Source organism: Lutra lutra, chromosome 12 (assembly GCF_902655055.1).
Source record: "Lutra lutra chromosome 12, mLutLut1.2, whole genome shotgun sequence".
Taxonomy (NCBI): Eukaryota; Metazoa; Chordata; class Mammalia; order Carnivora; family Mustelidae; genus Lutra; species Lutra lutra.
Window position 1 is genome coordinate 17,386,803 of NC_062289.1, and position 9,708 is coordinate 17,396,510.

At 47.4% G+C, this 9,708-nt stretch overlaps 1 long non-coding RNA gene across 1 annotated transcript; it reads right to left on the reverse strand.

Moving 5' to 3' along the window:
• Nucleotides 1–2,618: 2,618 nt before the first annotated feature.
• LOC125082670 (uncharacterized) lies at nt 2,619–7,283 on the reverse strand. Its single transcript, XR_007122036.1, has 3 exons — nt 7,172–7,283; nt 3,749–4,335; nt 2,619–2,711 (listed from the first exon to the last, which is right to left on the reverse strand). It is a non-coding gene; the product is annotated as an uncharacterized LOC125082670 (long non-coding RNA).
• Nucleotides 7,284–9,708: the final 2,425 nt, after the last annotated feature.

Genomic DNA, 9,708 nt, shown 5'->3' on the forward strand with positions numbered 1-9,708 from the left:
AAAAACACACACACACACCCAGTGGAAAATACAGATTTAAGAAAAGTTCAGGAAAAAAACGTGTGGAAGAGCCATCTGCATCTGGTCAGCTGCTATGCTATGTCACAAAACCTCCTCTGGGGATGGCTGGGACGCTGGACAGGCCCTAAGTGGCAGCTGTCACATTCGAGGTACACATTGTACTGAGATGAAAGGGTGCTGAGGGCCTCGCAGTCACGGCTCACAAAGCAGTGTAAGGCCTGTATCCTGGGGAGGAAAACCTCTCAAGGCGGCCACCTGGGTGCTCTGCTGCCTCCCAGCTCGAGTGTGATTTTTTTTTTTTAAGATTTTATTTATTCATTTGACAGACAGAGATCACAAGTAGGCAGAGAGGCAGGCAGAGAGGGAGAGAGGAGGAAGCAGGCTACCTGCTGAGCAGAGAGCCCAATGGGGGCTCAATCCCAGGACCCTGAGATCATGACCCGAGCCAAAGGCAGAGGCTTTAACCCACTGAGCCACCCAGGTGCCCTTGAGTGTGATCTTGACTGCACTTCCAAGTGGACCTATCCATCCTATAGCCTGTATTTGGAGTCTGCAGGGCTCCCCAGGAAGGCTTTATTAGAGAACGTGGGCAGGAATCATGCCAGGGGCAGCAGGAGAGATGGAAGCAAAACTTCCTTTGGCTTCTTGTCTGATTCTGTCTGAACAAAATCTCGGGGCAAGTGGGAATGAGGAAGAGGAATGCCTGAGGCCATCCTGGGATTGTCCCTGAGCCTGGGAACAGTTTGCAGCCTGAGGCTCTGAGTCCAAGAGCGCCACCGTAGGGGCTGGGTCACTGCAGACAGTCTGGCCATCCCCTTCCTAACCCGAACATGACCGTTGAGATGTCCCTTCCCTTCTACTTCATGGCAATGGTGTTTCAGTGTTTGACTTTCTCAGCATTGTGGGCACTCACAAGGAAAGATCGTCATAAGGAAGGAAAGAGGCCCTCCCTCAGAGTCCCTTGACAAAGGAGACGAGGACCAACTTGCCTCTAGCCACAGCTGTGAAGTAGGAGGTTCTGAGGAATAACCAAGCCAAGGAAGGTCACAGGCAGAGGACAGACCTTCAGCTTTAGGGGACCGCGGTGAGCTGTGCTTGCATTTCTAGACAACTCCAGGACCATACCCAGTCTCCCTTTGTCATCCGCGGAAGGACCCCCAAACCTGTCATCTTTGCCCTGTGTTGCATTGGTCGTACGCAATAGCATGCATGGGGGTCACTTGCACTACACGGAGTCCTCTGTCACTGCTCCTTCAGTTGGCGCTCTCTCTCCAGAAAACCACACAGAAGGACATCAGTGGGTTAATTATTTTGGTGGGGGGACTGGTTCTCCTCTTGACAGTGAACAATGCAAGGAGGGAAGAAGTGGGAGATGGAAGGAGACGCAGAGCAGGCAGGGATGGAGCTCCTCTTTGGACAGAAGCTTCTTGGGACCTCGGAGCCTTTACAGTGCATCATAGGTACGGGGACTGCCCTCACAGGGTGCTTTTCAGCCAGGGACTTGGAGTTACTTTGCGAAGTTCTGCTCCTTGAGCTTCCTAGTAAATATAACTGGAGCAATCATAATGGTACCAGACAGCACGTGAGCCCGGGAATGCCCTTTACCGGAAGTGACGTCAGACGCATTTAATTTAAAAGCCTCCCCGGTGCCTAGGGCTGAGCCCAACGCATGACAGCCTCTCCATATAGATTTGTTTGGCAAATGAATGGCTGAATGCTTGAATGAACTTTTTTCTGATGGTTGCTCCAAACCCTTCAATTTGATCAAACAGATCCCAGTTCACGTAGCCAAGTCACGGGAAAGAAGTTTCAGCCCCGCACAAACAGAAGCTACTCCTTACTTTAAACGCCTCTCAGAGGAAAAGATGTATTTCAAACGAGAACACCCGGGCTAGTCCAATTGTCCTGGAAACTGCTTGGGTTTAAAATGTTCAGATTTGCTATGGCAACTCACACATAGTTCGTATAACATTTCCTGATGATAATTCATTGAAATAGAAGGAAAAGGACTTACCACACAAATTCAGAAATCAGCCTCATAACCGGTTAACATCAGTAGAAATCAAATATATTCAAGACTTTCTGAAAGGTCGGTTAAGCCATGTGTAAGTTTACTAGAAGGTTGTTTTCCTACGATGGGAAGTGAGGACCCACACATCTTACTTAATTCTGTTCCTGTAAGCCTCTGGTTTGTACAACCTAGACTCAACCCACTTTTTGTTTTCCAGATCTGACCCTTGCCTAACTACTCATTTCAACTCAACAAGCCTGGGTTGAACAATTGTGCTGGGCGCTCCGGGGGACACGGAAATATTTTTTATTGACTCGGGAAAGCAAGAAAGTTCATCACTAGCTAAAGTATTTAAAAACAGCATGTGAGAGGCCCAGTTCAGATGACAGGTTGGTTATGAGCACCAGTGGGCCTGCATTTACTCAGTAATCACACAGGACCGGGAACTCTGCTGTAAGAGGAACCTTCTTGCCCAAACCACACAGATACCAAGGCATTTATTGAGCGGAAGGATTGCCTAACAGTAGCTATTTAGTGTGATAATGGCGTTTGATAGTTTGGACACAAACACCATTGTCACACTCCACAGCTCTGCTAAGGAAAATCTGTAACTTCACCTCCACACTCCGCCATGGCCACTGGTCACCATCAGGGAACCTTGCCAGCTCCACAGAGTGACCTGAGCAGAGAAAAGAGGGATCACGAGTGGGGGGAGCATCGTGAGCCACAGAAAGAGAGAAAAATATCAGGCTTCTGTGTCTGGAACAGTTGAGCTAACGAAGCAACCCATTGCCTTGTGTCTGCTGTTACCACCCCGCAGAAGGCCTCCCACTGATAGGAATGAAAGTTCCTATGGAAATGGATGGAAAATCTGTTTGCATCAATTATCTAAGAGCGTTAAGTGAGAAGGAATCCCTAAAGGGAATTGATTTTCGGAATCAAAGACCCAGGGAAAAGCTGCATTATAAACTGTAGTAGTATCACCAGATCCATGGGTCTGCCTCAGCTCCTACCTTCCCATCTATCCCAATCCACTGTGGGTAAATATGGTAAATCCTGCAGTCTAAGAAAATTAAAGTGATTTTGCATGGGGATAGCATTTTGATGTGCTGTAATTTACTCTCAGCAACATCTACTGTATACCAAAGTATCCGAGGGTGCTCAGATTTTAACTCTTACCCGCCTTGGTCATTTTCCACCAATGTAGAGGGTGGGAGATGAGGGGACATAAAGAAAAGAGAGAAAGGGAGAGAGGGGAACGGTTCAATTTTTTGCTTACAATACTCATTTTCTAGCAAAAGGGAGTCTCCTATGAGTAAATCCCTTCTGTTTTCCTGGCTTTCCTGTTAAAAATGGTTTCTAACTGATACACGAACTCCTGCCCACCATGGAGAATGGGAGGAAATAAATCATCTTACCTAATCCCTGACTTTCCCCCAAATGCTAGAAAAGGCAAAGGTTGGGGGCCAGTTTGTTTTTTCCCAGGATAACGGAGTTATTAACCTTTGACCAGAGCCTTGCTTTGGTCATAGAAATGACTCATTCTTATCAGCTGAATATGCACCCTCTGCATTTTTCAGTAAAAATAGCTTCTTATTCACATGCAGACCATGAAATCACCCTCTTCGACCTAGAATGTGCAGTTCTTAGCACATCACGAAAGTCTCTCAGTCTCCATGGGATGGGATGTTGAACCCTGCCTCTTTTCCCCCTTACCTTCTTGACTGGGTTCACTTGCTTATCCTCCTATGAGGCGCCTGACTTCCTTTGGCTCCAGTCTGTGACCCTCACTTGCCCTGACAGGCTGTGGTCATTTGCAAGGCAACAGGAATGGGCCACCTGGCCCACAGGTAGACCAGCTGTCTTCAGGGGGAGCTCTTCACCTGGGCAGTTTTGGTATGACTCACACCAAGTACAAATTCTAGAATTCCAGCTGGCCGCAGTCTGGCCAGCCCTCAGCATCTGGGCACAGCCATGGTGGGCACACTCTTGTGCTTCTCCCCAGAGCTAGGCTCATCTGCTTTGTCTTTGCCTGACGGACTTAGAAACCCCCACTTCGGGGTCACTCAGGGGATGTTGCTGACCCATGACAAGAGGCTCCAGAAATCTCTTGGCCTCAGTCGGGAAGAATCACTGGGTGGAGAATAATTCACTGGTTAGAAGGATCCCAGTAGGACATACTTGGAGAGCCGTCCATCGGGCAAGAGCTTGGGCCCATTCCACCTCTCAGGACGTTAGAGCAGGGTCTGAGCACGCCTGCACTTCTCCCGGTGGGCTCTGTATGCTGGGGGTGTCTTAATAATCTGCAAAAGACAGGAAAAGGAAGAAAGAGTGAAGAGCGAAGAAGAGAAGAGAAAGTTAAGGTGTTTCAGATAAGGCTTACAAAACTTCTGTTTCTATTTATTAAAACCTCTATTTCTTTGGTCCAAGAACTTTATCACAAGCCCTTGAATGTTAGAAAAGATTTTCTTTTCTACCAATCTGTATGCAGATTTACCTGTAAGGTTGTCCACGGAGCCCCTGTTCATAATAGCAAAAATTGCAAACTACCCATATGATAGGAAAAGGGTAATATATTTATAATATAACCTAGTCATTTGAGGTGACTTTGTAGAAAAATGATTGTTGACTTGGAAAGAGATTGAAGGTATGTGACTGAAGTCATTTACAGAACAGTATACACAGCATGAGCTCTTTTCTGTGACAAAGCGTATATGCCTGGGGCGAAAACATTAAATGTTAACCTCGTTATCTTTGAGTAGTGGAATTACAGTTTTGTTTTTTCTTCCTTTTGTTTCTCTGAATTTATTAATGTCTGCAATTAATGTAGTACTTTTGTAATGAGAAAAATAATTAGAATTCAAACAATTTTTAAAAACAGTGTCTTTCCTTCTTTCTTTGGTGGATCCTGTAATAAAAATTCCTTCCTGCAAAATGCTCTTCTGAAATTCAGAGGTTAGAGCTTACACGGCTTGCAAAGTGAGGGCTGTGCAGAGAGAGGAGCCTCAGGCTAACTTCCTAGCAAATTATTAGTGAAATACTTTATTATGCAGAACAACAATTTTATGGTCTTATTGCATCTGTCAATAAACCTATTGATTGAGTGCCTAGTATGCTCTCAGCCTTGTGAACAATTTTTTAAACGTGGTTATATCGGCCCTCGTCTCTCATTGCTTGTTTGTTTCTGTAGGAGTGGGTAAACTGTCGATTGGCAAAGCAGTTTACACGAGCAAGTAGAACGTTTTTGGTTTCTTCAAATACCAACCGATAATACGCCACTAATTAAAAAAAAAAAAATAGAAGTGGTTAATGCCAGGATCTCCTTGGAGAGATATATATATATTTAATTTCACAGTCATTTCTCATTCTGCAGCTTTACAAAAACATTTTGTTCTAGTATTTTCCAATTTAACAAGTGCACTTAAATAGTACCCATTAACAAAGAACAGAATGTTTATAAGCTGGTTGGGGATTAATTATACCTGTTACTTCCTGTGAGAAAAGTAATGCATCAGGCGAAGATGTCGGATGTTATTCAGGGTAATGGAGCAGAGGCCAGCTCCGTTTCCCACGGCTTAGAAAAGACAAGGATCCTCTGTAAGGACCTTCTGTCTTACTTCCTAAAAGAGGTCACCTGCTATGCATTTCTAAACGTCTAACTATCAAAACTCTGTTTCTGTAGAGTGTCCCCATCTCCCTTCCCTCAGCCTCGACTGAATCTCTAGACATTTCCAGTTGCCGTGGTCCATTCTGAATACTGTTTTCCCACTGAGCCTGTGGGTATGAAAAACGGGCTAACCTGGGTTTGCTCCCTTTTTTTATGACATGGGTTTCTTTCCCTAAGTGGGGAGGGAGATTTCATGAAGGAGGAAGCCTTTGCAAGCCTAACCTTCTAGCAAATTCTTCAGCCTGTAAGTATTGTGTGTGCCTCACAGCTCCTTGCAAGTTGTTGTAGATTGCAAAGTACAAGAAATATCACAAGACTCCCTATTCTTTCTCTTGTCAGATCTAAGCATGAGCAGCTTGTCTTTGCTTTCAGATTTTGTTTTCCCAGGGGCTGAGAATGTTCTAGGGCCAGCCCTGAGGACCGAGTGCTTCCACGGTCTGTGAAGTGTCACCTTTCTGCAAACCTAACCCATTAGCATTAAAAAAATTTCTTAAAAAGCAAAAGATAAATGGAAATGCTTTTCTTAATTCCAAATCCACATTTACTGTCATTTCAAACAGATGTGTTAGAGCATCAATTTGACTCTTTTAAGGTGTCACAGTCTAGATGAAGGCAAAGGAAGTCAGTATCATATGCCTGAGTCTTGTCATTTTGAAAGTACATGGAAATTTTAAAATAGAATGTTCTTGTCAACAGGGAGCAAAGGCACATTTCTTTTTTCCATTGAAATCCATCTACAAGGGGAAATCTGGAAAGCTCCTTAGGCCTGCAGTTACTAGCCACGCTATCACCAGCCAGGGGTGGGGGGCAGATGGGGAAAATTCTCAGGCAGGTTGGGGTCTCAACAGACTCTTCTCACAGAGTCGCTGAGGCTTGGGGATTCCTGGGAACCAGTTTTATTCCCGCGCAGGTGTCTGACTGTTTGCAGGGCTGCGAAGGGAACAAGGCTCCAGAGGAACAACGCCGGGGCTGGCTTTTCAGAAGCATCAGAGGGGAACACAGGGAGCCCTGCGGGGTGCTTGCCCCAACGCGTGGGGAAGCCCAGGGATTCCTGGCCAAACGACCCCCCTAATTCCAATTATCCTGCTGATGGGATCTTGTCTGAAGGCCTCGGGGTTACTGTTAAGTCAGACCATCCCTGGACAGGAAGTGGCTCCAGGGCACTCCGAGGGCACCGGTAAAAGTCGGGGCATCTCTGGGCCCTTAGGTCCTCCCTAGCTCCTCTCCTCGGTTGGGCTGAGAGGAACCTCCATGGAGGTCCCCGGGTTCCTCAGGCTCCCAGAAGAAAGTCATCGCGGCAGGCAAGTTCACACAGGCTGTGGCTAACACTCCTCATCGCGCAGGCGCTGGGCGGGCTTTCTGGAATCACCTGCGCGAAGGGCGCCCCTGCTTCTCTGAGTCGGCGGCCACCCCCAAGCACGGCCTGATTCAGCCCGGGGAGCCGGAGGGGACGCGGGGAGCGGGGTGCTTACCTTCCAGTCCGCGCTGGGCCCCGCCGGGCCTGGGCCCTCCTCGGACCCCGCCGGGCTGCGGGTCTGTGCGGGCTGCGCGGCGCGGCCGCGAGCCCTGAGCGGCTGTGGGGTGTAGGCCCTTCCCCTCTCCCTTTATGGGATCCAGCGTTTTAAAGTAAACAGTTCTTTCTGTCTCTGATAAGTCACATTAAATTATCGATTCGGAGGCTGGGAGGGCATGACCTTAGCCTGCTAAGCCATCGTCACCTTTGGTCAAGCACACTAAGCCGGGCGGGGAAGCCCAGCGCCCCCCCTCGGCCGGGTGGCGGCCTGCAGGCAGAAGGGGGGCGGCGGGGAAGGCAGGCCGCTGCACCTGCCCCACGGCCCTTCCCCCACCACCCCTCCTTGGAAACCTGCGTGGCTTTTACTCTTTCCTTACAGAAAGACTGCAGTTTGTGACATCGTCACCTCCTCCGACTTCAAGACCCGGAGAAGTCACTGGGTCATAGGAAGCTATGATATAAATTAAATATATCCTTGACTCATCCTACTTGGAGCTCGAAGAATATTTGGAAGCTGGTCTCATTCTTCTCTTGAGCTGATCATTTCTGACGTAGTTACCATCTATTTGTTCACACCAGTAATTATTTATTAAGCTCCTCCTTATCTGCTGAGCTCTCGTAATGCAAAGGTGAGCAAGACTGACGGAGTTTACAGACTGGTAGGAAGACAGATCCGTACAGAAGCAGGGAGCTCAACAACCATTGGGGGCTGCCGGCGCTCCTAAATGGGGTCTGTGAGCTGCCATTATTATTTTTTTTTTTTAAAAACTTGGGTTTTTTTTTTTTATTCCAGTAGAATTAACATACAGTGTTGTATTAGTTTCAGGTGTACGATCTAGTGATTTCAACAGTTCTTTACGTAACTGCTATTTTTAATGTATCTGATCATTTCTTTTCCTCCTCAGGCTGCTCTGTCATTTTGCTTTCTTAGAAAGGAAGCTACTTGTCCCCCTCCCTAGTGATAAATGCGATGTGAAATGAGGTCTGGTTATCCAGGCCTCAGTGCGTGGTGATGGGAGGCACTGGGCGGCCTTACCTAGCAGGTGCTGTCATTTTGCCCTACCCTTACTTGTAGTGATTCTGTTTCTTTTCAGATGCAAGTGGAAAGCAAAGTTTGCGGTGTTTTTTTCTGCCCCTCCTAGCCCCTGACCCCAAGAACTAATCTCAAGAAATGAGCCCAGGAGCTCCTGGGTGGCTCAGCGGGTTAAGCATCTGCTTTCAGCTGGGGTCATGATCCCACGGTCCTGGGATCGAGCCCCACATGGTGCTCCCTGCTCAGCGGGGAGTCTGCTTCTCTCTCTCCCTCTGCCTGCCGCTCCCCCTGCTTGTGCTCTCTCCTTCTCTCACTGACAAATAAGTAATAAAATCTTTAGGAGAAAAAGAAATGAGCCCAAATTGTTGCTCGCTATTTGACCCTGCTACTGCTCCCTCAGTGCCTGTAGGGAGCCCCCTTCCTGGGTTGCCTCAGAGCACCTGGGGTCCCCCTGTAAACTCACCCCTAGAAAAGACCAGAGTCTTAACCCAAGAGGCCTGAGGGATTGGCTGTGACCTTCCAAAAGCCCACACACACATTCCTATGGTACAAGCCCAAATATTCATCCCGACAGGGGAACATTCCAGAGCCCTGTGGAAGTCACCAGGGCCCCGTACGCCCCAGCTTTGTTCCACGGATGTGGTGGCAGCAGGATTTTTTTAAGTTTGTGTTACTGGCACTGCCTGTGGGTCACTTGCTTTGTAGTTTTCCAGATTGTTCTCCTGGTTACAACCACCTCAGTTCTTTTCAGAATCACTGTTGGTTTCTCTCCGTTGAAGCGAAATGGATTCCCCAGAGCCTCCCGAGTAGACATTCATTCAAAGGGCAGGGCAAATCCCTTACTGCCCAGCTTCAGGGTGTAAACATCCGGGTCATTTTCACCAGCTTCCCTGGGCTATGAATGCTGAATTTTTGCTGAGACAGTTTTCCCTTTGTTTGGAAAACCAAAATGAAGACAAACGTTCAGCTTTTAGATGATTTCCTTTAAATTCCCAGACATGGGATTCGCAAGGATTCTGGATTGCAAAGAAATGATAAATCATGGCCTACCTGTAATAGTTCCCAAACTTCTTCCAGCAAATCCCACAACCCCTACTTCAGCTGCCTTTAAAATTGAATTTTTTTTTTTTTTTTAAGATAAAAGGGGATGTATTCTTTTAAGATAAGATAGATTTGAATCCTGCCAGGCTGGAGTTCAGCTTGGAATGCCTGCATCTTTAGTGTTTGTACTCAGACTCGGCTACAAAACTGGGCTTCAGGAACAGGGAAGATCAAAATCAGGTAAGTCACTGGAGGCGGCTGGAAGCCGCACCGGCCTGGTGGGTGACTCTGTTTTCTCCTCTTTCTGCCCAGAGCCTCAGGCTCTTTGAAATGGAAAAAAGCCTTCTGTTCCGGTGAAGAATGTCGAATTTTGCCAGGAAGGAGGTGGAAGTTTGGGTATTGGGACTCCTGGGTCTCCTTTG